The sequence below is a fragment of the Tachyglossus aculeatus genome, chromosome 26, assembly GCF_015852505.1.
Source record: "Tachyglossus aculeatus isolate mTacAcu1 chromosome 26, mTacAcu1.pri, whole genome shotgun sequence".
In the NCBI taxonomy this organism is placed as follows: Eukaryota; Metazoa; Chordata; class Mammalia; order Monotremata; family Tachyglossidae; genus Tachyglossus; species Tachyglossus aculeatus.
This window is the reverse complement of record NC_052091.1, coordinates 15,530,364-15,554,245: the sequence shown is the minus strand read 5'-3', so window position 1 is coordinate 15,554,245 and position 23,882 is coordinate 15,530,364. Positions and strand designations below refer to the sequence as shown.

The 23,882-nt window shown below is 49.3% G+C and overlaps 14 non-coding genes across 14 annotated transcripts; 9 read left to right on the top strand and 5 right to left on the bottom strand.

Moving 5' to 3' along the window:
- Nucleotides 1-485: 485 nt before the first annotated feature.
- On the top strand, nt 486-558 carry TRNAF-GAA. Its single transcript has one exon. It is a non-coding gene; the product is annotated as a tRNA-Phe (tRNA).
- A 1,192-nt stretch (nt 559-1,750) lies between these two features.
- On the top strand, nt 1,751-1,822 carry TRNAE-CUC. Its single transcript has one exon. It is a non-coding gene; the product is annotated as a tRNA-Glu (tRNA).
- Nucleotides 1,823-3,223: 1,401 nt separating this feature from the next.
- TRNAL-CAG lies at nt 3,224-3,306 on the top strand. Its single transcript has one exon. It is a non-coding gene; the product is annotated as a tRNA-Leu (tRNA).
- A 759-nt stretch (nt 3,307-4,065) lies between these two features.
- On the bottom strand, nt 4,066-4,138 carry TRNAK-CUU. Its single transcript has one exon. It is a non-coding gene; the product is annotated as a tRNA-Lys (tRNA).
- Nucleotides 4,139-5,322: 1,184 nt separating this feature from the next.
- TRNAF-GAA lies at nt 5,323-5,395 on the top strand. The gene has a single exon. It is a non-coding gene; the product is annotated as a tRNA-Phe (tRNA).
- Nucleotides 5,396-7,533: 2,138 nt separating this feature from the next.
- Nucleotides 7,534-7,605, bottom strand: TRNAE-UUC. The gene has a single exon. It is a non-coding gene; the product is annotated as a tRNA-Glu (tRNA).
- An 857-nt stretch (nt 7,606-8,462) lies between these two features.
- Nucleotides 8,463-8,534, top strand: TRNAE-CUC. Its single transcript has one exon. It is a non-coding gene; the product is annotated as a tRNA-Glu (tRNA).
- An 870-nt stretch (nt 8,535-9,404) lies between these two features.
- TRNAE-UUC lies at nt 9,405-9,476 on the top strand. Its single transcript has one exon. It is a non-coding gene; the product is annotated as a tRNA-Glu (tRNA).
- A 983-nt stretch (nt 9,477-10,459) lies between these two features.
- TRNAF-GAA lies at nt 10,460-10,532 on the bottom strand. Its single transcript has one exon. It is a non-coding gene; the product is annotated as a tRNA-Phe (tRNA).
- Nucleotides 10,533-11,709: 1,177 nt separating this feature from the next.
- Nucleotides 11,710-11,782, top strand: TRNAK-CUU. Its single transcript has one exon. It is a non-coding gene; the product is annotated as a tRNA-Lys (tRNA).
- A 2,631-nt stretch (nt 11,783-14,413) lies between these two features.
- TRNAL-CAG lies at nt 14,414-14,496 on the bottom strand. The gene has a single exon. It is a non-coding gene; the product is annotated as a tRNA-Leu (tRNA).
- A 1,371-nt stretch (nt 14,497-15,867) lies between these two features.
- Nucleotides 15,868-15,939, bottom strand: TRNAE-CUC. The gene has a single exon. It is a non-coding gene; the product is annotated as a tRNA-Glu (tRNA).
- Nucleotides 15,940-18,524: 2,585 nt separating this feature from the next.
- Nucleotides 18,525-18,596, top strand: TRNAP-UGG. The gene has a single exon. It is a non-coding gene; the product is annotated as a tRNA-Pro (tRNA).
- A 3,574-nt stretch (nt 18,597-22,170) lies between these two features.
- Nucleotides 22,171-22,243, top strand: TRNAK-CUU. Its single transcript has one exon. It is a non-coding gene; the product is annotated as a tRNA-Lys (tRNA).
- The last annotated feature ends 1,639 nt before the right edge of the window (nt 22,244-23,882 follow it).

Below are 23,882 nucleotides of genomic sequence, written 5' to 3'. Positions count from 1 at the left end.
AAGGGGGTGAGGGAACAGGTATCTTATTTCCATACAAAAATTAAATGACTTGCCCAAGGTCACATGGCTAGCGTGTGCCAGATTGAAATCCAGGTCTCCTGACTCCCAACCTTGCTTCATCAGGCTAATCTACTTCTCTGCACAATGCAGAAGAGTTGATGTCCTCCAACTCCCTCTCCCACCCCCCGACCCAGTACTTCGAAAATAATTCCGGGAGAAGTTGTTTCATGAAAAATATTTTACAATATTATAAAATGGAACAGCTATTCCCCTTCCTCTGCAAGGACAATGGAGCCGGGAATGGGGAAGGATACACATTGTCTCCGTCTCTAACAAAGTTTTAATAAAGATTCCGATCCGGTCGGCAGGAAGGTCTCGACTCCAGACCCTTCCTCGTTACTCACTGTAACTTTTCAGAAACACTATTTCAATATTTCAATTAGCTATAACACAAGAATCTTTGTTGAGAAGATTATCCCTAGTGGGCCGAAATAGCTCAGTTGGGAGAGCGTTAGACTGAAGATCTAAAGGTCCCTGGTTCGATCCCGGGTTTCGGCACGGCCTTACTTTTACATCTCAGCAAATCCTGTCTCCAAAGGCAGAGAAACCGTTTCGACTCCTTCATTTTATCCTGCTGCAGTCTAAACCATGGACGTAGCTACTCGGATATCATTGTTGTTGCTGTGACATGTTTTGTCACTGTCCCCTTTTCTCTTCTTCCCTATGTGCTTGTTTCTCTCCTTCCCGTCCTAGCGCCAAAGACATTAACACAAATCAGACCGCGGATGGGTCTCTATATTGCACTAGAACAGTAGTTGAGGAACATCACCAACCAGAGCGTCACGCCCTAACGATAGAATGACAGGTACACAGCGGGGTTGCCGCAGTTTCCTCGACTCCGTTCAATTTCAAACAAGAACAAGTGGGCAAAGGGGAATAAGGGAGATATCTGAAGTGTCTAGATCCAGTTATCGCTTCCATCTGGGGCCTGGGTAAAAGCAAGGGGGAATCGAATCCGGGCCTCGGTAGTGAAAGCACCGAATCCTAACCACTAGACCACCAGGGAACCATGGAATACAGCTTCTTTACCTTTCTACCTCTCATCGTTGACCGTAGTTTCGCTTCTTTCATTATTATTAATGCCATTATATGTAATATAATAACAATATGGTATATGTTGGGCGCATATACGCCATCAACCCCTGGCCTGGAATGCCCTCCCTCCTCACATCCATCATACAAGCTCTCTTCCCCACTTCAAAGCTCTACTGAGAGCTCACCTCCTCCAGGAGGCCTTCCCAAACTGAGCCCTCCCCATTTCCTCTGCTCCTCCTCCTCCCCTCCCCATCGTCCCTACTCCCTTGCGCTGCTCTACCCCCTTCCCCACCCCAAAGCACTTGTGTATATTTGTATATATTTATTATTCTATTTTGATGCTATTGATGCCTGTCTACTGGTTTTGTTTTGTTATCTGTCTCCCCCTTCTACACTGTGAACCCGTTGTTCGGTAGAGATTGTCTCGATCTGCTGCCGAATTGTATTTCCTAAGCGCTTAGTACAGTGCTCTTCACACAGTGAGCGCTCAATAAATACAATTGAATGAATGAATAAATTAATTAAACTTTGTTGATCGTTGACCGAAAATAGCCTTGACGCCGGGAGGTTGGCTATCACTCGCCTCGGGTGTTCATCCGCATCAAGAGGTACAGGAAGTATTTGAAGGTTCTCAGTATCTATTCTTTCACCGTCTTCCCTGGTGGTCTAGTGGTTAGGATTCGGCGCTCTCACCGCCGCGGCCCGGGTTCGATTCCCGGTCAGGGAAGTTGTCTTTTCTTTTTTTTTAATCTGGTTGAGGCCTCACAATACAGAAACATACGCGTTTCTCGGACTTCATTTGTTTCAGGCGGTCACCACTCGCTTTTACTCAGTTTCCATCAGGCGGCGGAGGAGAAGGAAGGGGGAAAACCCTGTAATCGGCCCTCCCTCTGCTATTCACCCTGCTCTTGTCTTTTAGCAGACTTACTTCAGGGCTTGCAGTACAGTTTAGAAGTCCAGTTCAGATCTCACAGCCCACATACGCCAGAGGTCTTCGTGCAGTGCATAAGCACTTATTGTATCGTTCTTCTCACTGTGCCTCGTTCTCGCCTGTCCCACCGTCGACCGCTGGTCCAAGTCCTACCTCTGGCCTGGAATGCCCTCCCTCCACACATCCGCCAAACTAGCACACGTCCCCGCTTCAAAGCCCTATTGAAAGCTCACCTCCTCCAGGAGACCTTCCTAGACTAAGCTCCCCTTTTCCTCTTCTCCTTCTCCCTTCCCCATCGCCCCCACTCCCTCCTTCTGCTCTACCTCCCTCCCAGCCCCACAGCACTTGTATATATTTATATACGTATATTTTGTGTACGTATATATATATGTATATATTTATCATTCTATTTATTTTATTAATGATGTGTATATATGTATAATTCTATTTATTTCGTACTGATGCTATTGATGCCTGTTTACGATGCTATTGATGCCTGTTTACTTGCTTTGTTTTGTTTTGTTGTCCGTCTCCCCCCTTCTAGACTGTGAGCCCGTTGTTGGGTAGGGATTGTCTCTTTTGGTTGCTGAATTGTACTTTCTAAGCGCTTAGTATAGTGCTCTGCACACAGTAAACGCTCAGAAAATACAATTGAATGAATACAGACCATTATTCCTTTGGGTCTGATTGGCTAAGACAGGGGCTCGGGTTCACACGCCTCAGGGTCCCAGGCAGAAATTCGCTTGCGCCCACGCAAATTATTTGGGTCTTTACAGCCCAGAACACCGTTTGTGTGGAGTGCGAGGAAGGGCAGATGGTAGGATTGGAGGCCGGGGCCGAGGGGGGCGTTCCTTATCACACTTTGTTCCTGCAGCTGACCACACCAACCTTCTTCTTCCCCATATTTCAGTAACTACTGGAGTGCATAAGAGTGAAGATCTAAAGGCCCCTCGTTTGACCCCGGGATTTCGCAAGATGTTCTTTTTGCGACTGCTCAAATCTAGTTTCCAAAGTCGGGGAAACTATCCTTGTTCATTCATGTTCGCTTCCTCCAGCCTATACCACGGCCGTAGGTAGCCGTAGGGATATCAGGGAATATGAAGGTCCGAGGCACACGCTGTGTGCCTGAATTTCGGGCACAGGTTCCTTTTGCGTTTCGTGAGCAGGTGAAGAGAGTCCAAAAAGAAAAACACGAGCGTCAGGATGGCCGAGCGGTCTAAGGCGCTGCGTTCAGGTCGCAGTCTCTCCTGGAGCCGTGGGTTCGAATCTCACTCCTGACAGCTATTTTGGCCTTCCCCTCGTGCCTCTTCTGATAGTTGCAAGTTGGGTCATTCTCGTACAAGGAGATTGCCCCAGAATCCTAAGTGGAAGAATTTTCGGGCTACGTACTTGGTTACCATGGGTTGTGACTCCAAACATCAATGGAAGGCAGGGGGTCCTGGGTCTTAAACCCTGATCCGCCTCTTGTCGGCTATGTTACCTTGGGCAAGTCACATAACTTTTCTGTGCCTCAGTTCCCTCATCTGTAAAATGGGGATTACGATTGTGATCCCCCACTTGGGACATGGACTGTGGTTGAATCACTTAATATTTCTGCCACTGCTACTACTACTGCTTCTAATAATACTATTATCATCATTATCTCCTTACCACAGCAATAAGAACCCACGCTCCTGTCGAGTTGGGGCTGATACCCTCCCGAAGAGACTAAAGTTCACCACCGGTGGTCGGTCGCTCCTCCTCAATCCCCCTCCCCCCCGCCGGCTTGCACGCTCATAGACCCCGTGTCAGAAAGGCGGGCGATGGAGGCGAGGAAGAGGTTTCCCCTTTGAGACACACGAGTGGCTCCCTCGCGAGTGGTTCTTTGTGATCCTCGCTTGGGGTGAGAGAGGTCCTGGGGCTCAAATCTCTGAAGAGGCCGAAGCTCAAAAATGATGGGAAGCGGGCGGTAGGGGCCGGAGGATTGGGGAGAAGTCTAGCTAGCACTTGCGTAACCTCTTTCGAGAGAGGCCTACTTAGAAATTAAAGAAAAGGTTTTGCGCCCAACGTGGGGCTCGAACCCACGACCCTGAGATTAAGAGTCTCATGCTCTACCGACTGAGCTAGCCGGGCACTTAGCGTGGGAAATGCTACTGAGCGAATGGAAACTGTTTTGGGTTCCACTATTGTAAGGAATGTTTTTGGTTATGGCAGGGTATTCAGCAGAAATCCTTCAAGAGGTTACAAGAGGCAGCAGTCTCCTATGTCTTCGGCACAATATGATTTCCGCAGGGAATTAAGAGGTTTCCCCAACCAGCGAGCAAAGGGGAAACCCTGGCTGGGGAAGAGGGAGGAGGGACTTTCCGGGAAGCTGGAGAGGAAGGAATCCAGGCTAACCTCGGGAGCCAGCGCGGTTTCCTCCGAAATCCGAGAGTGTGCGGGTGAGCCTGGCGATGACCTCCGCGGCGGGGGGGACCCCAGATGGTCCTCCGGAGCCGAGGGTCTCCCGGCCGGCCCCGGAGACCTGCTGCTTCCGCTCCTGTCCCCGCCGCCACCATGCCGCCCTCCGGGCTGCGGGAGTAGAGAGGACGGAGCCGGACAGCTGCCCTCACTGTCGCCCCCGATCTAAAACAAACCCCCCGGCACTGGGCAGGACTGGCGGTGGGAGGGGGCGGCGGGCATTCCTTTCATGTAAAAACGGATCGCTCCCCCGGCACCGGCGGGCCCGGGTTCTCCCCATCCAAACCCCGGCCCCCCGGGCCTCCTCTCCGTCCCGTCCGCCGCTCTGCGCCCCGAGGAGCCGGGGGGACTGCGGGACAGAAGAGGCAGCTCCTCTTCCAAACCTCTCCCCGAGCAGGGACTGTAGGGCTGAGGACCGGAATGGAGGCTGATTTTGATTTCTCAGAGCCCGTTGGGTAGGCATTGTCAGTATTTGTTGCCGAATTGTACTTTCCAAGGGCTTAGTACAGGTCTCTGCACCCATGAAGCGCTCAATAAATAGCATTGATTGAATTCTCTCCAAAACTTGATCACAATGGGACACTACTAACTGGGCACAGGGTGATTTTTAAAAAGCGTCTGCAGAGACGCGGCGGCCTCTTATTCCATTTCCTTTCCTCTGCAGGGACAACGGAGAGGGGAATGGAGAAGGATACACATTGTCTCGGTCTCTAACAAAGTTTTAATAAAGATTCCGATCCGGTCGGCAGGAACGTCTCGGCTCCAGACCCTACCTCGATACTCACTATAATTTTTCAGAAACACGGTCTCAAGTTTTCAATTGGCTATAACACGAGAAGCTACGTTTCGCTTACGGCGCCGAAATAGCTCAGTTGGGAGAGCGTTAGACGGAAGATCTAAAGGTCCCTGGTTCGATCCCGGGTTTCGGCACGTGTTGTGTTGTATCTTACTTCTCAGTATATCCTTATGGAACTTCGTCTGCGCAGTCACAGTTCTTTCACTCCGTAAAACTTAAACTCTATTTATGTAAGGAATAAAGAAGGGCAGAAGGTGCGCGGCCCGGGATCTCTCTCCAATCTTTCCCTACTGTTCACGATTTTCTCTTTTCCCCTCCCTCGAAATCCTCTTTTCTTATTTCTCTTCCCTCGACACCCTTTCAGTAATCCAGGAGATCGAGTTAGGCTCTGTCCGAATAAAAGAAGGACTGAATGGTCCACGCTTTGAACCCGGCTCTGCTTGTGCCCATAGCGAGAATCCTACCCCTAGAAAAGGAAGGTAGAGAAATCTCCTATTGAGAGGAAACGCCGCTGTGGATAGCATGTCTCTAGTAATGTTCTAAAGCTAAGGCGGTTCATTCTGCATTTGCATCCCCTCCCTCCCATCCCCTTACTGTGGGGGTTCCCCAAGGTTCAGTGCTTGGTCCCCTTCTGTTCTCGATCTACACGCACTCCCTTGAACCTCATTCGCTCCCACGGCTTCATCTATCATCTCTATGCTGATGACACCCAGATCTACTTCTCTGCCCCTGCTCTCTCCCCCTCTCTCCAGGCTCGCATCTCCTCCTGCCTTCAGGACATCTCCATCTGGATGTTTGCCCGCCACCTAAAACTCAACATGTCCAAGACTGAACTCCTTGTCTTCCCTCCCAAACCCTGCCCTCTCCCTGACTTTCCCATCACTGTTGACGGCACTACCATCCTTCCCGTCTCACAAGCCCGCAACCTTGGTGTCATCCTCGACTCCGCTCTCTCATTCACCCCTCACATCCAAGCCGTCACCAAAACCTGCCGGTCTCAGCTCTGCAACATTGCCAAGATCCGCCCTTTCCTCTCCTTCCAAACCGCTACCCTACTCGTTCAAGCTCTCATCCTATCCCGTCTGGACTACTGCATCAGCCTTCTCTCTGATCTCCCATCCTCGTGTCTCTCCCCACTTCAATCCATACTTCATGCTGCTGCCCGGATTGTCTTTGTCCAGAAACGCTCTGGGCATGTTACTCCCCTCCTCAAAAATCTCCAGTGGCTACCAATCAATCTGCGCTTCAGGCAGAAACTCCTCACCCTGGGCTTCAAGGCTCTCCATCACCTCGCCCCCTCCTACCTCACCTCCCTTCTCTCCTTCTACAGCCCACCCCGCACCCTCCTCTCTTCTGCTGCTAATCTCCTCATCGTACCTCGTTCTCGCCTGTCCCGCCATCGACCCCCGGCCCACGTCATCCCCCGGGCCTGGAATGCCCTCCCTCTGCCCATCCGCCAAGATAGCTCTCTTCCTCCCTTCAAGGCCCTACTGAGAGCTCACCTCCTCCAGGAGGCCTTCCCAGACTGAGCCCCTTCCTTTCTCTCCCCCTCATCCCCCTTTTCATCCCCCCATCTTACCTCCTTCCCTTCTGCACAGCACCTGTATATATGTATATATGTTTGTACATATTTATTACTCTATTTATTTTACCTGTACATATCTATTCTATTTATTTTATTTGTTTGTATGTTTGGTTTTGTTCTCTGTCTCCCCCTTTTAGACTGTGAGCCCACTGTTGGGTAGGGACTGTCTCTAAATGTTGCCAGCTTGTACTTCCCAAGCTCTTAGTACAGTGCTCTGCACACAGTAAGCGCTCAATAAATACGATTGATTGATTGATTCCAGCCACTTGAGGGAACGGGAGAAGCCCCCCAAAAACGAACCACGACCACCGCACCCACAACACATAGAGTCATCAGAGCCAGGGAATTGCTGGAAACAAAAAATCAAGACGAGGACACCGATCTCTCCCACATGACTCTTCGGCACTCCATTAAACCTTGTCCCTCCCGTCTCTATATGTTGCCAACTCGCACTTCCCAAGCGCTTAGTACAGTGCTCTGCACACAGTAAGCGCTCAATAAATACGATTAAATGAATGAATATCTCCCTCGACCTTCCGCGTCACGCTCTGAATATAGAAGACTGCTACGCAGCCTGGCTGTCGCAGTTTCCTCGGCTCCCCTCGATTTCAAACAAGGCCAACTGGAATAAAGGGAGAAAGGAGACATCTGAAGTGTTCAGGCACAGGACAATTACAAAAAAGACCCTTCCCTGACCGGGAATCGAACCCGGGCCACGGCGGTGAAAGCGCCGAATCCTAACCACTAGACCAACAGGGAGACCTCCACAACACTTTCTCTACCTTCCTCTCACATCTCTCACCGTAGTGTCGCTCCTTTCATTATTATTAATGTCATTTTATGTGCTATAAGAACAATATGGTATATGTTAGGCACGTACTTAGACGAGTGTAAAGCACTATTCTAAGCCCTTGGATAGATAAAGGTTAATCACGTTGGAGACAGTCCCTGTCCCACATGGAACTCCAGACTGGGAGCTCGTGGTGGCCAGGGATTGTCTCTCTTTAGTGCTTTATTGTACTTTCCAAGCGCTTCCTACAGGGCTCTGTAAACAGTAAGCGCTCAGAAAATACGATTGAATGAATGAATGAACTCACAGTCTAAGGAGGAGTTTTTGAGACCAATCGTGCCAGCATCTTTCACCACCAATCGTGCCAGCATCTTTCACCACCCTCGCCTCCAACTCCATCTCATCCTCCCTCATCACCGCACTGTTCCGTCCCGTTGCAGAAAGAAAAACTTTTCCCTCCCCGCCCTGCTTAATTCAGACCGGCTATTGGATGCCCTAAATCCCCGCGCCGACTAGACGCTTATTATCAATTCCAAACATTCCTCACTGGGTTGGGACTGGGGAAGGGGATGAGGCTACCGAAGGGGATGAGCTCTGATTCCGTAGAGATCATGTCCCTACTTCGGGGCTGTCTGAACCTCGAACGAGCCAGGACACCCGTGAATTCTCAAACGCTGAAATCAGGAACCCCGTGACCTGGGATGGGATTGCTTCACTTGCAGGCAGTACAAGGCGCATGCTAATTCAGCAGAACGAGGCTATCTAGCCACTGTACTGCGCTCGCCCAATTCATTCCACACTTTCAGTGAAAGAAAGGTCATCGGCCTCCCTGGTGGTCTAGTGGTTAGGATTCGGCGCTCTCACCGCCGCGGCCCGGGTTCGATTCCCGGTCAGGGAAGAGTAGTTTTAGCTGATCCTGGCATATACTCTTCTCGAACGTCATTGATTTCAAGCAGTCAATCACCCTTTGCTTTTACTCAGTTTCCTTCACTTCTACTTAGTTTCCTTCGGGCGGAGGAAGGAGGAAGAAGGGGAGATAATCGGCCCTCGCTCTGCTATTCACCCTGCTGTTGTCTTTTAGCATACTCACTTCAGGGTTTGCAGTTTACTTTAGAAGTCCAGTTCAGTTCACTCAGCCCACATACCCCAGATGTCTTCGTGCAGTGAAAGACACGATATCAGCTTTAACTCAGGGTTTGAGCCCTTTGATCTCTGACTCCAGAGGTCGTGGTCTTTCCACTGAGCCACGCTGCTTCTCTTTATTTGATCAATCGTGATTTATTGAGCGCTTACTGTGTGCAGAGCACTATGCTAAGCGCTCGGGAGAGTACAATGCAACAATAAACAGACATATTCCCTGCCCCGTCCATGACCTGAAGGGATTTAGAGTCAGAACAGACTTTAAAAGCTGGTATCGTGTCTTTCACTGCACGAATACATCTGGGGTATGTGGGCTGAGTGAACTGGACTGGACTTCTAAAGTAAACTGTAGGAAGCGCTTGGAAAGTACAATAGAGCAATAAAGAGAGACAATCCCTGGCCACCACGAGCTCCCAGTCTGGAGTTCCATGTGGGACAGGGACTGTCTCCAACCTGATTAACCTTTATCTATCCCAGGGCTTAGAATAGTGCTTGACACTCTTCTAAGTACACGCCTAAGATATACCATATTGTTCTTATAGAACATAAAATGACATTAATAATAATGAAAGGAGCGACACTACGGTGAGCGATGTGAGAGGAGGGTAGAGAAAGTCATGTGGAGGTCTCCCTGGTGGTCTAGTGGTTAGGATTCGGCGCTTTCACCACCGCGGCCCGGGTTCGACTCCCGGTCAGGGAAGGGCGCTTTTTGTAATTTTCTTGTGCTTTTACCCAAGCCCCAAATGGAAGCGATCACTGGACCTGAACACTTCAGATGTCTCCCTTCTCCCTCTATTTCAGTTGGCTTCGTTTGAAATCGAGGGGAGCCGAGGATACGGCGACAACCAGGCCGCGTAGTAGTCGTTCTATATTCAGAGCGTGACGCGGAAGGTCGAAGGAGATGTTCATTCATTCATTCATTCAATCGTATTTATTGAGCGCTTACAGTGTGCAGAGCACTGTACTAAGCGCTTGGGAAGTACGAGTTGGCAACATATAGAGACGGTCCCTACCCAGATGTGCACTCCTGGTTCTTCAGAGCGATCTATCATTCCTCCAGCGAGCTTCTCCAGCACTTCCAAGGATTTCTGAGCCTGAGGAAGGGACAAGGTTTGATGGAGCGCCGAAGAGTTATGTGGGAGTGATCGGTGTCCTCGTCTTGATTTTCTGTTTCCAGCAATTCCCTGGCTCTGGTGACTCTGTGTGTTGTGGGCGCGGTGGTCATGGCTCGTTTTGGGGGGGCTTCTCCCTTTCCCTCAAGTGGCTGGAATGAACCGCATTAGCTTTAGAACATTACTAGAGACATGCTATCCACAGCGGCGTTTCCTCTCAATAGAAGATTTCTCTACCTTCATTTTCTAGGGGTATGATTCTCGCTATGGACACAAGCGGAGCCGGGTTCAAAGCGTGGACCATTCAGTCCTTCTTTTATTCGGACAGAGCCTAACTCGATCTCCTGGATTACTGAAAGGGTGTCGAGGGAAGAGAAATAAGAAAAGAGGATTTCGAGGGAGGGGAAAAGAGAAAATCGTGAACAGTAGGGAAAGATTGGAGAGAGATACCGGGCAGCCCACCTTCTGCCCTTCTTTATTCCTTACATAAATAGAGTTTTAAAGAGTGAAACAACTGTGAGTGCGCAGACGAAGTTCCACAAGAATATGCTGAGAAGTATGATACGACACGTGCCGAAACCCGGGATCGAACCAGGGACCTTTAGATCTTCAGTCTAACGCTCTCCCAACTGAGCTATTTCGGCGCCGTAAGCGAAACGTAGCTTCTCGTGTTATAGCCAATTGAAAACTTGAGACTGTGTTTCTGAAAAATTACAGTGAGTATCGAGGAAGGGTCTGGAGCCGAGACGTTCCTGCCGACCGGATCGGAATCTTTATTAAAACTTTGTTAGAGACCGAGACAATGTGTATCCTTCTCCATTCCCGTCTCCGTTGTCCCTGCAGAGGAAGGGGAATGGAATCAGAGGCCGCCGCGACTCTGTAGACGCTTTTTAAAAATCACCCTGTGCCCAGTTGATAGTGTTCCAATGTGATCAAGTAATGGAGAGAATTCAATCAATGCTATTTATTGAGCGCTTCATGGGTGCAGAGACCTGTACTAAGCGCTTGGGAAGTACAATTCGGCAACAAATACTGACAATCCCTACCCAACAGGCTCTGAGAAATCAAAATCAGCCTCCATCCCGGTCCTCAGCCCTACAGTCCCTGCTCGGGGAGAGGTTTGGAAGAGGAGCTGCCTCTTCTGTCCCGCAGCCCCCCCCCCCCCCCGGCTCCTCGGGGCGCAGAGCGGCGGACGGGACGGAGAGGAGGCCAGGGGGGCCGGGGCCTGGAGGGGGAGAAGCCGGGCCCGCCGGCGCCGGGGGATCGATCTGTTTTTACATGAAAGGAATGCCCGCCGCCCCCTCCCACCGCCAGTCCTGTCCAGTGCCGGGGGTTTTGTTTTAGATCGGGGGCGGCAGTGAGGGCAGCTGTCCGGCTCCGTCCTCTCTACTCCCGCAGCCCCGAGGGCGGCATGGTGGCGGCGGGGACAGGAGCGGGAGCAGCAGGTCTCCGGGGCCGGCCGGGAGACCCTCGGCTCCGGAGGACCATCTGGGGTCCCCCCCGCCGCGGGGGTCAGCGCCAGGCTCACCCGCACACGCTCGGATTTCGGAGGAAACCTTGCTGGCTTCCGAGGTCAGCCTGGATTCCTTTCTCTCCATTTTCCCGGAAAGTCTCTCCTCCCTCTTCCCCAGCCAGGGCTTCCCCTTCGCTCGCTGTTTGGGGAGACCTCCTAATTCCCTGCGGAAATCAGATTGTGCCGAAGACATATGAGACTACTGCCTCTTGTAACCTCTTGAAGGATTTCTGCTGAATACCCTGCCATAACCAAAAATATTCCTTACAATAGATTCCATTCGCTCACTAGTAAGGTGCATGTGAAGTGCCCGGCTAGCTCAGTCGGTAGAGCATGAGACTCTTAATCTCAGGGTCGTGGGTTCGAGCCCCACGTTGGGCGCAAAACCTTTTCTTTAATTTCTTAGTAGGCCTCTCTCGAAAGAGGTTACGCAAGTGCTAGCTAGACGTCTCCCCAATCCTCCATTCCCTACAGCCCGCTTCCCATCACTTTTGAGCTTCGGCCTCTTCCGAGATTTGAGCCCCAGGACCTCTCTTACCCCAAGCGAGGATCACAAAGAACCACTCGCGAGGGAGCCACTCGAGTGTCTCAAAGGGGAAACCTCTTCCTCGCCTCCATCGCCCTCCTTTCCGACACGTGCAAGCCGGCGTGGGGGAGGGGGATTGAGGAGGAGCGACCGACCACCGGCGGTGAACTCTAGTCTCTTCGGGAGGGTATCAGCCCCAACTCGGCAGGAGCGTGGGTTCTTATTGCTGCGGTAAGGAGATAATGATGATAATAGTATTATTAGAAGCAGTAGTAGTAGTAGTAGTCGTGGCAGCAATATTAAGTAGTAATAATAACGATGAGAATTGAGATGATGATGATGATGATGATGGTATTGGTTGAGCGCTTGCTATGTATCATGCACTATTCTAAGCTCTGGGGTAATCAGATGGGACACAACTAATCAGATTGGACACAGTATCGGCCCCACATGGGGGTCACTATCTTAATTCCCACTTTACAGATATGGTGATTGAGGCACAGAGAAGTGAAGTGAAGTGGAATGATGGGGATGAGGATGAAGATGATGATTTTGTGGTGACATTTACTGGTCAGGGCAGCAGCGCTGCTTCCCTTCTAAGGTCAGGTGTTTTTTGACAAGGGTAATCAGGTCTTAAGAACCGCCCCCCAGCCCCGCTGGTTTCGGTGGGGAGAGACAAGCCATGGGGAGCTTGCCTTGCTGTTCCTTTTCCCGAGTCTATCAGAGAACTGGGGAAAAGGTTTAGTGCGAAAAGACAGTGACTCACAATGGGGAAATCAAAGCCTGGCGTCCCGCATGAGAAGCAGAGACACGCATCACTATACTAAGGAGGAACACTGCTCTCACTTTGCTCAGATAGAAAGAGGGTCCGTTCCCTGAGGGATTGGATTGGCGAGTGGCTTTTAACGTGACAGTCAACACTGAGGTGAGCTCGAGATTCTGACTTGGGTTTGCCTGAGTAGGAAGAAAGAAAGAGAGCAAGAACCCCAACCTCTAAAGTCTGAATTTGTGACTGATAAATGACTGCGATAATGTTAGTCTCTCTCTCTCTCTCTCTCTCTCTCTCTCTCTCTCTCTCTCTCTCTCTCTCTCTCTCTCTCTCTCTCTCTCTCTCTCTCTCTCTTGTTTTACCTTATGCCCCTGTGGCCGAAATACAGACGCAGGGATGCGGGATTTGTTTCGGATTAAAATTTCGAATCACAGAGGCAGATCTCCTAGAGTTCAAGCAGAATCTTAAGTGTCCAAAAGATGCCAACAACAAGTCACAAAACTCTCCTTATTAGGATCCTTGGGCATTCATTATCTGCGTTATAATTTTTGATGGAACTCTTATTTGAGGATGTTCAATCATTAAGATTACCTTTTAGTATTTTTATAGATTCGTTTTGCTATAGCTATAACTTTCAATAAGCGAAGTACGATTATTAGGGTTAAAACGATGTACTGTCATTATCATCATTACTAGCGGTGAGTGAAATTACATATTTAAGTGTTACTCCGTGTACAGCATGGCATAGAATAATACTAGTGCAAGCAAGAATGTGGGTTTCCTGATTTCAGCAATTGAGCATTGACAGGGATCTTGGCTTGTTAGAGGTACAGCCAGCCCTGAGGGAGGGGCATGGTCCTTAAGGAATCAAATCTCTCCCCCTTCGGCACCCTCATTACCTTGCCCCACCCCTACCCACTGAGGAATGGGATCAAGCAAGGGGATTTCAGGAACTCAGTAGCCGTCCCGAATTGAGCAGTGCGGGGAGGAAAACATCTTTCTATCTACAGCGAGTCGGAATTGTGTTGTGATGATGCAGGGTGGGGGCAAACTTCGGGCCGAGGGTGGTGAAAGCTCCTGGCCTGATTGGTGCCAATGTCTATTCCATGTGGACTGTGTCCAACCTGATTAACTTGAATCGACATCAGCGCTTGGAATAGTGCTTGACGAATAGTAAGCGCTTAACTAACGTCATGATAAGAGAAGTGTAGGTTTAATGAATAAGTATTAATAATAAAGAAACGAGAGAAACTACAGTGAGCGGTGTGTACGAATTTGGTCTTCCTCAGTTTCCTGGTGGCCTAGTAATTAGGATTCTGCGCTTTCACCGCCATGGCCCGGGTTCGACTTCTTGTCAGGGAAACTCACCTTTTACGGTTATCCATTGTTTCTACCAAATCCCAAATGAAACCACTGATTAAACCACAGTCCATGTCCCACGTGGGGGATCACAATCGTAATCCCCATTTTACAGATGAGGTAACTGAGGTACAGAAAAGTTATGTGACTTGCCCAAGGTAACATAGCCGACAAGAGGCGGATCAGGGTTTAAGACGCAGGACCCTCTACCTTCCATTGATGTTTGTAGTCACAACCTATGGTGACCAAGTACGTAGCCCGAAAATTCTTCCAGTTAAGATCCTGGGGCAATCTCCTTGTACGAGAATTACCCAACTTGCAGCTATCAGAAGAGGCACGAGGGGAAGGCAAAAGTAGCTGTCAGGAGTGGGATTCGAACCCACGCCTCCAGGAGAGACTGCGACCTGAACGCAGCGCCTTAGACCGCTCGGCCATCCTGACACTTGCACTTTTCCTTTTGGACTCTCTTCACCTGCTCACGAAAGGCAAAAGGGACCTGTGCCCGAAATTCAGGCACACAGCGTGTGCTCCGGACCTTTATATTCCCTGATATCCCTATGGCTACCTACGGTCGTGGTATAGGCTGGAGGAAGCGAACATGGATGAACAAGAATAGTTTCCCCGACTTTGGAAACTAGATTTGAGCAGTCGCAAGAAGAACATCTTGCGAAATCCCGGGGTCAAACGAGGGGCCTTTAGATCTTCACTCTTATGCGCTCCAGTAGTTACTGAAATATGGGGAAGAAGAAGGTTGGTGTTATCAGCTGCAGGGACAAAGTGTGATAAAGAACGCCCCCCTCGGCCCCGGCCTCCAATCCTACCATCTGCCCTTCCTCTCACTTCACACAAACGGTGTTCTGGGCTCTAAAGACCCAAATAATTTTCGTGGGCGCAAGCGAATTTCTGCCTGGGACCCTGAGGCGTGTGAACCCGAGCCCCCGTCTTAGCCAATCAGACCCAAAGTAATAATGGTCTGTATTCATTCAATTGTATTTTCTGAGCGTTTACTGTGTGCAGAGCACTGTACTAAGCGCTTGGAAAGTACAATTCAGCAACCAAAAGAGACAATCCCTACCCAACAACGGGCTCACAGTCTAGAAGGGGGGAGACGGACAACAAAACAAAACAAAGCAAGGAAACAGGCATCAATAGCATCAATACAAAATAAATAGAATTATACATATATACACATCATTAATAAAATAAATAGAATGATAAATATATGCATATATATACACACAAAATATACATATATAAATATATACAAGTGCTGTGGGGCTGGGAGGGAGGTAGAGCAGAAGGAGGGAGTGGGGGCGATGGGGAAGGGAGGAGGAGAAGAGGAAAGGGGGAGCTTAGTCTAGGAAGTTCTCCTGGAGGAGGTGAGCTTTCAATAGGGCTTTGAAGCGGGGACGTGCTAGTTTGGCGGATGTGTGGAGGGAGGGCATTCCAGGCCAGAGGTAGGACTTGGACCAGCGGTCGACGGTGGGACAGGCGAGAACGAGGCACAGTGAGAAGAACGATACAATAAGTGCTTATGCACTGCACGAAGACATCTGGCGTATGTGGGCTGTGAGATCTGAACTGGACTTCTAAACTGTACTGCAAACCTTGAAGTAAGTCTGCTAAAAGACAAGAGCAGGGTGAATAGCAGAGGGAGGGCCGATTACAGGGTTTTCCCCCTTCCTTCTCCTCCGCCGCCTGATGGAAACTGAGTAAAAGCGAGTGGTGACCGCCTGAAACAAATGAAGTCCGAGAAACGCTTATGTTTCTGTATTGTGTGGCCTGAACCAGGTAAAAAAAAAAAACTACTACTTCCCTGACCGGGAATCGAACCCGGGCCGCGGCGGTGAGAGCGCCGAATCCTAACCACTAGACCACCAGGGACACGCTGATGCTTACTTTCTCCCTTTCTTCCATTTGGCCTTATTTGAAATCAAGGGGAGCTGAGGAAACTGTAATAGTCAGGCTGTGTAGCAGTCGTTCTGTATTCAGAGCATGACGCGGAAGGTCGAAGGAGGTGTGCACTCCTGGTTCTTCAGACTGATTTATCAGTCCTCCAGCGAGCTTCTCTAGCGCTTCCAAGGATCTTTGAGCCTGAGGAAGGGACAAGGTTTGATGGAGCGTCGAAGAGTCATGTGGGAGTGATCGGTGTCCTCGTCTTCATTTTCTGTTTCCAGCAATTCCCTGGCTCTGGTGACTGTGTGTGATGGACGCAGTGGTCGTGGTTCGATTTTTTGGGATTTCTCCCCTTCCTTCAAGTGGCTGGAATGAGCCGCATTAGCTTTAGAACATTACCAGAGACACGTTAGCCGCAGGGCGTTTCCCTTCTATTGGAGATTTCTGGAGTGTTCCTCACGTTACCTCGTTGGTGTAGGGGTATGATTCTCGCTTAGGATGTGGGCACTTCCGTGTTCAAATGTCGGATGATCCCTTGGAATGTTTTTCTTTTATCATTACTAATGATACCAGAACCTGAATCAATACAGTGGTTACTGAAATATGGGAAATAAGGAGGTGTTATTTCGAGGCAGAGGATAGCGGGGAAAAGGAAAATTATCACCAGTAGGGAAAGAGTATGGGAAGGAGCCCCTGATACATACACCGTCCACCCTTCCTCTCATCCTACACGAACAGTGTTCTGGGCTGTGAAGAACGAAATAATCTGTGAGTGCGCAGGAGAATTTCTACCTGGGGCCCTGAGGCATGTAAACCCGAGCCCGGGATTGGTTTGGAATAGGCGATGTCCTGAAATCTCAAGGCCGTGACAACAATTACCTCAGCTCCCCTCAATTTCAACATTGGTCAACTGGGCAAAAGAAAGAAGGGAAACATTTGAAGTGTTTGGGTCCAGTAACTGCTCACATCTGGGACTTGGGAAAAACAAGAGATGAATGTACAAATTAAACTTCACTGACCAGGAATTGAATGCCAGCCATGACAGGGAGAGTGCTCACTCCTCAACAGTAGACCACTAGAGAAACCCATAGCTAATCTCCAGATATAGCACTGAAATCCCTTGCTAGGGTGGTGTAAAATGTTGGATTCGGAAAACCCTGGGTGATAGCCTACTTCTTGGAGTCACAGAGGTTTTCACCCAACGATTCACCTATCATTCATTCATTCATTCAATCGTATTTATTGAGCGCTTACTGTGTGCAGAGCACTGTACTAAGCGCTTGAGAAGTACAAGTTGGCAACATATAGAGACGGTCCCTCACTTATCGACAGCAAACCTCTGGCTTCGTCTTACAACTTTTTCCCTCCTCTTCTTGACGCTCCCAGTTCCATTCCTTTGTCCAATTCCTGAATATCTGACGTCAGGAAAATGGGGAAATGTGAATCCAGAGGGTGATATGCGGTGTGGATTGGGGTATCCTCGTTCTGGTTAATTTGCAAGGGATTCGTCTGAACTGCGAAAGCATGCAAGGCAATCCCATCGCAGGACATGGGCTTTCTCGTCTGTGAATTTCCAGGGGGTCCTGGCTGATTTGAGGTAAATCCAACCCGGAGGCAGGGGCGTGATCCTTTCGGAATCAAAGCTTCAGCCCCGAACCAGTGAGGAATGGAAGGAATGGGTGAAAAATATTTAGTCTGCGCAGGTATTTCGGGCCCCCAGTAATCAATTCGAATTAAACAGCGTGGGGAGGGAAAAGCCTTTCTTTCTACATCGAGACGGAACAGTGGGGAGATGAGGGAGGATAGAGAGGAGTTCGGGGAGAGGGTAGTGAAAGGTGTTGGCTTGATTGGTCTCAAGGACTCCTTACACTGTGAGTTCCATGTGGGTTAGGGCCTGTCTCCAACCTGATTAACTTGTATCTGTCCCAAGCTTTAGAACAGTGCTTTACACATAGTAAACACCTAACAAAAATTATATCATTATTTTTCATAATATATAATGATATCATTAATAATAATAATGAAATGCTAGACACTACAGTGAACGGTGTGAGATAGGAAGGTACAGAATGGATGCGTTTGGATTCCTCGGTGGTCCAGGGTTAGGATTCGGTGCTTTCATGCCCGTGGCCCGCGTTTGATTCCTGATTAGGGAAAATAGATTTTCACCTTTATCCTTTGTTTATGTCCCAGTCCCAGATGGAAGCGATGAATGAATCTAAACACTCAGACATCCCCCTTCTCCTTTTTGCTCAATTGTTCTGGTTCGAAATTGAGAGGATTCTCCAGCCCTTCCTGGGAATTTTGAGCCTGAGGAAGGGACAGGATTTGGTGGAATGCCGAAGAGGCATCCGGGAAAGACTGGGGTTCTCGTCTTGATTTTCTGCCAGAAATTTCCTGGCTCCGGTCAGCCTATGTATGATGGGCACAGTTGTCGTGATTCGCTTATTTGCGATTTCTCCCATTCCATCAAGTGGCTAGAGTGAACCGAATTAACTTCAGAAGATTACTAGACTTGCTAGCCATGGGGACATTCCCCTTCAGTAAGGAAGCTCACGACAGCTTTACCAGATGGCTCGTTGGTCTAGGGGTATGATTCTCGCTTTGGGTGCGAGAGGTCCCGGGTTCAAATCCCGGACGAGCCCGGGTTGATTTTTTTTTCCCTGTCAATAAATCAGTGGATTTACTGAAAGGGGGCAGCGGGAAGAAAAATAAGGAAAGAGGATTTTGAGACAGAGGATAGAGGGAAAAGAGAAAATTGTGACCAGGAGGGAAAGATTGAGGAAGAAGCCCGGTCCGCCCACTGTTTGCCCTTCTTTACTCCCTACACAAACAATGTTTTGGGCTATAAAGCGCGAAAGAATTGTAAGAGTGCAGGCGAAGTTCTGCATTAGACCCTGTGGGTTGGGAACCCAAGCCAGTGTCTTAGCCAGTCAGACATGAGAGTTTCTCTCGAAATTCCAAAAGATATAATGATCCTTATTATAATACACTGCCAATGCTCAATAACTATCACCGCTGGATTACTGAGGACTGCTTTGACACTAGCAGAATTGTAGGCGACTTCTTGATGGTCGATGAGTAATTATTTATCCTTGCTTTCTTGCACCGTTTCCACAAAGAAGAGCTAGATGGAAATGTCAGAACACAGTGCTTTTCGCTCCACTCTCCCACTGTTTGAAATTTCACCTTTAATAATAGCAATGATAATAATAATGATGACATTTGTTAAGTGCTCCCTATGTGCCAGACACTATACTAACTCCTGGGGTGGATAGAAAAGATGTAAAAATAAAGACGCCTCCTGGTCTCGGAAGCGAAACCCTGCCTAAATCGTGAGAGGAGGGAAAACTCAGCAATTCATTAATGATGCTCTTGGCATTTGTTCGAATGTGGACAGGATCTGTGGACAGGGAGGGAACACCAAAGGTTGGGACACTTAAAAAACCCTTCCTTGACCCCATAGCCCCCCCCAAGTTATCACCCCATCTCTCTCTTATCCTTCATCTCCAAACTCCTTGAACGAGTCGTCTACACTCGCTGCCTCGAATTCCTCTCCTCCAACTCTCTCCTGGATCCCCTCCAATCTGGCTTCCACCCCCTTCACTCCACTGAAACCTTCCCCTCAAAGGTCACTAGTGACCATCTTCTTGCCAAATCCAATGGCTCCTATTCCATCCTAATCCTTCTCGACCTATCAGCTGCCTTTGACACTGTGGACCACTCTCTTCTCCTCAATACGTTATCCAACCTGGGCTTCACTGACTCCGTCCTCTCCTGGTTCTCTTCTTATCTCTCTGGCAGTTCATTCTCAGTCTCCTTTGCGGGGTCCTCCTCCGCCTCCCATCCCCTAACTGTAGGGGTCCCTCAGGGCTCGGTTCTGGGTCCCTTTCTATTCTCCATCTACCCTCACTCCCTTGGTGAACTTATTCACTCCCACGGCTTCAACTATCATCTCTATGCAGATGACACCCAATTGTATATCTTCTCCCCTGTACTCTTTCTCTCCCTCCAGGCTCTCATTTCCTCCTGCCTTCAGGATATCTCTACTTGGTTGTCCTCCTGCCAACTCAAACTCAACATGTCCAAGGCAAGGCTCCTTATCTTCTCTCCCAAACCCTGTTCTCTCCCTGACTTTTCCGTCACTGTGGACGGCACAACCATCCTTCCCGTCTCAGAAGCCCGCAACCTTGATGTCATCCTTGGCTCCGCTCTCTCATTCATCCCACATATCCAATCCGTCACCAAAGCCTGCCGGTCTCACCTTCACAACATCGCCAAGATCCACCTTTCCTCTCTATCCAAACTGCTACCAACGTTAGTAACAATCACTCATGCTCTCCCGACTGGATTACTGCATCAATTTCCTTTCTGACCTCCCAACATTCTGCCCCTCCCCATTTTAGTCCCTACTTCACTCCGCTGCCCGGATTATCTTTTCTACAGAAATTCTCTCGGCATGTCACCCCCACCCTCACCCACCTCCTCAAAAATCTCCAGTGGTTGCCTATCAACCTCCGTATCAAACAAAAACTCCTCACTTTTGGCTTCAAAGCTCTCTATCACCTTGCCCCTTCTTACCTCACCCCCCTTCTCTCCTTTTACGTCCCAGCCTGCACACTCCGCTCCTCTGGTGCTAACCTTCTCAATGTGCCTCGATCTCACCTGTCCCGCCGTCGACTCCCGGCCCACGTCCTGCCTCTGGCCTGGAACGCCCTCCCTCCTCAAATCCGCCAACAATCACTCTTCCCCCTTCAAAGCCCTACTGAAGGCACATCTCCTCCAATACCTTTTCCTCAGCTCCCTCTCCCTTCCACGTTACCTTCACTAGCTCTCTCTGCTCTTCCCCTCATCTTCCCGCCCCACAGCACTTATATATATGTATATTATATATATAATTCTATTTATTTATATTGATGCCTGTTAACTCATTTTGATGTCTGTCTCCCCCCTCTATACTGTAAGCCCACTGTGGGTAGGGATTGTTTCTCTTTATTTCTGTGTTGTACTTTCAAAGTGCTTAGTATAGTGCTTTGCACACAGTAATCGCTCAGTAAATATGATTGAATGAATGAATGGGGTCTTGAGGCGATAGCAGGATGTTGTGTCCAAGGTATCCAAGTAGTAAGCCAATAAAACACTTGTTGTTAGGATCCTTGGGCTTTCGGCTGTTGGGGAATGGCCCAAGTTGGAACCTTCAGACAAAAAAGGAATAAGTAAAAAAAAAATCAGAAGTGAGATCCAATCCCATTCTGCCAGGGGAGACTGCGACTTGAATACACCACCTTAGACCGCTTGGCCATCCTGCCTCACTCTTTCTCTTTTAGGATGCTCCTCAACTGCTGTTCTAGTGCAATATAGAAAAACCTTCGCGAATCTGCCTTGCGATAAATGTCCTTGGGAAGGAAACAAGCTCATAGGGAAGAAGCAAAAAGGGGACAGTGACAAAACGCGTGGCAGCAACACCGTCATGTCCACTGCCGGGGGGTTTGTTTTTGATTTTGGGCGGCAGTGAGGGCAGCTGTCCGGCTCCTACCTCTTCGCTCCCGCAGCCCCGAGAGCGGCATAATAATAATAATAATAATAATAATAATAGCATTTGTTAAGCGGTTACTATGTGCGAAGCACTGTTCTAAGCGCTGGGGGGATACAAGGTAATCAGGTTGTCCCACAAGGGGCTCACAGGCTCAATCCCCATTTTACAGATGAGGTACCTGAGGCACAGAGAAGTGAAGTGGCTTGCCCAAAGTCACACAGCTAAGTGGTGGAGTCGGGATCAGAACCCATGACCTCTGACTCTCAAGCCCGGCGTGGACAGGAGCGGCAGCAGCAGGTCTCCGGGGCCGGCCGGGAGACCCCCGGCTCCGGAGGATCATGTGGGGTCCCCCCCGCTACGGGGATCAGCTCCAGGCTCACCCGCACACGCTCGGATTTCGGAGGAAACCGCACTGGCTCCCTACGTCAGCCTGCATTTCTTTCTCTCCAGCTTCCCGGAAAGTCTCTCCTCCTTCTTCCCCAGGGTTTCCCCTTCTTTCCCCCGGATGGGGAGACCTCCTAATTCCCTGCGGAATTCAGACTGTGCCGAAGGCAAATGAGACCGCTGGCTCATAACCTCTTGAAGGATTTCTGCTGAATACCCTGCCATAACCAAAAATATTCCTCACAATAGTGGAACTAAAAACAGATTCCATTCACTCACTAGGAGAAGAGACGGTGAGTGCCCGGCTAGCTCAGTCGGTAGAGCATGAGACTCTTAATCTCAGGGTCGTGGGTTCGAGCCCCACGTTGGGCGTGAGTTTTTTTTATTTTATTTCTAAATAGGCCTCTCTCGGAAGAGGTAATTCGAGTGCTAGCTACATTCCTCTTTCTTCCCATCTTTTTTGCGCTTCGGCCTCTTCAGCTATTTGAGCAAGGCCTTTCGACACGGGGTCTGTGGGCGGGAAAACTCCAGGGTTTTGGGCGGGGAGGGGGGGAGGATGGAGGAGGGGCGACCACCGGCCTTAGGGGGAGGGCTTTTCAGCCTCAAACTCAGCAGGAGCAGCGTTTCTTATTGCTGCGGTAAGGAGATATTGATGAAGATAGTATTATTATTGTTAGTAGTAGTAATAGTAGTTGTAGTGGTACTGGCAATAGTAGTAATAACGATGAAAATTGCAATGATGATGATGGTATTTGTTAAGCGCTAAGTGGCATGCACTTCTAGAATGTGAGCCAGTTGTTGGGTAGGGACCGTCTCTATGTGTTGCTGATTTGTACTTCCCAAGTGCCTAGTACAGTGTTCTGCACACAGTAAGCGCTCAATAAATACGATTGAATGAATGAATGAATGAATGCACTGTTCTAAGCGCTGGTGTAGATGCAATCTAATCAGGTTGTATACAATCCCTGACCCATATGATGATGATGATGATGAAGATGATGATGTTGATGGTGACATTTAATTATAATAATAATGGTATTTGTTAAATGCTTACTATGTGCGAAGCACTGTTCTAAGCGCTTGGGGGGATACAAGGTGATTAGGTTGTCCCGCGTGGGGCTCACAGTCTCAAATCCCGGCTCTGCCGCTTGTCAGCTGTGTGACTTTGGGCAAGTCACTTAGCTCCTCTGTGCCTCAGTTACCTCATCTGTAAAATGGGGATGAAGACTGTGAGCCCCACATGGGACAACCTGATCACCTTGTATCCTCCCCAGCGCTTAGAACGGTGCTTTGCACATAGTACGCACTTAACAAATACCAAAATTATTATTATTATTATTATTAATCCCCATTTTACAGATGAGGTAACTGAGGCACAGAGAAGTTAAGTAACTTCCCTAAAGTCACACAGCTGACAAGCGGCAGAGTCGGGATTAGAACCCATGACCATTTACTGGCCAGGGCAGCTGTGCTGCTTCCCGCCTGAGGTCAGGAGCAGTTTGACCAGGACAACCAGGCCAAAAGAGGCGACCCCCAGCCCCACTGGTTTCAGAAGGTAGAGACAAGCCATGGGGAGTTTGTCTTGCTGTTCCTCTTCCCTAGTGTATCAGAGAACTGGGGACAAGGTTTAGTTAGGGTGAAAAGACGATAATTCATGGTCGGGGAATAGGACCCTGGAGTCCTCCATGAGAGGCAGAGACACGCACCACTATATAAAGGAGGAACACTGTTCTCACTCTGTTCGGCTGTGAAGTGGGCCTGCACCCTGAAGAGGTTGGATTTGTGAGTAGCTTTAAATATTGCCGTTTAAAAGGCAACTCCGAGGTGAGCCCGAGATTCTGGCTTGGGTTTGGGTTGTCTGACCAGGTAGGGGAGGAGAAAAGCAAGTAGGAGGGGAAGAAGTGTAAAGGGGACCGTGACACAATACGTGACCGTAATCCCAATCCCCTCTTATCCGTGTCACCACTGAAATTCCCCTGAACTGGAATTCATTACTGGATGTGGGAGTGGA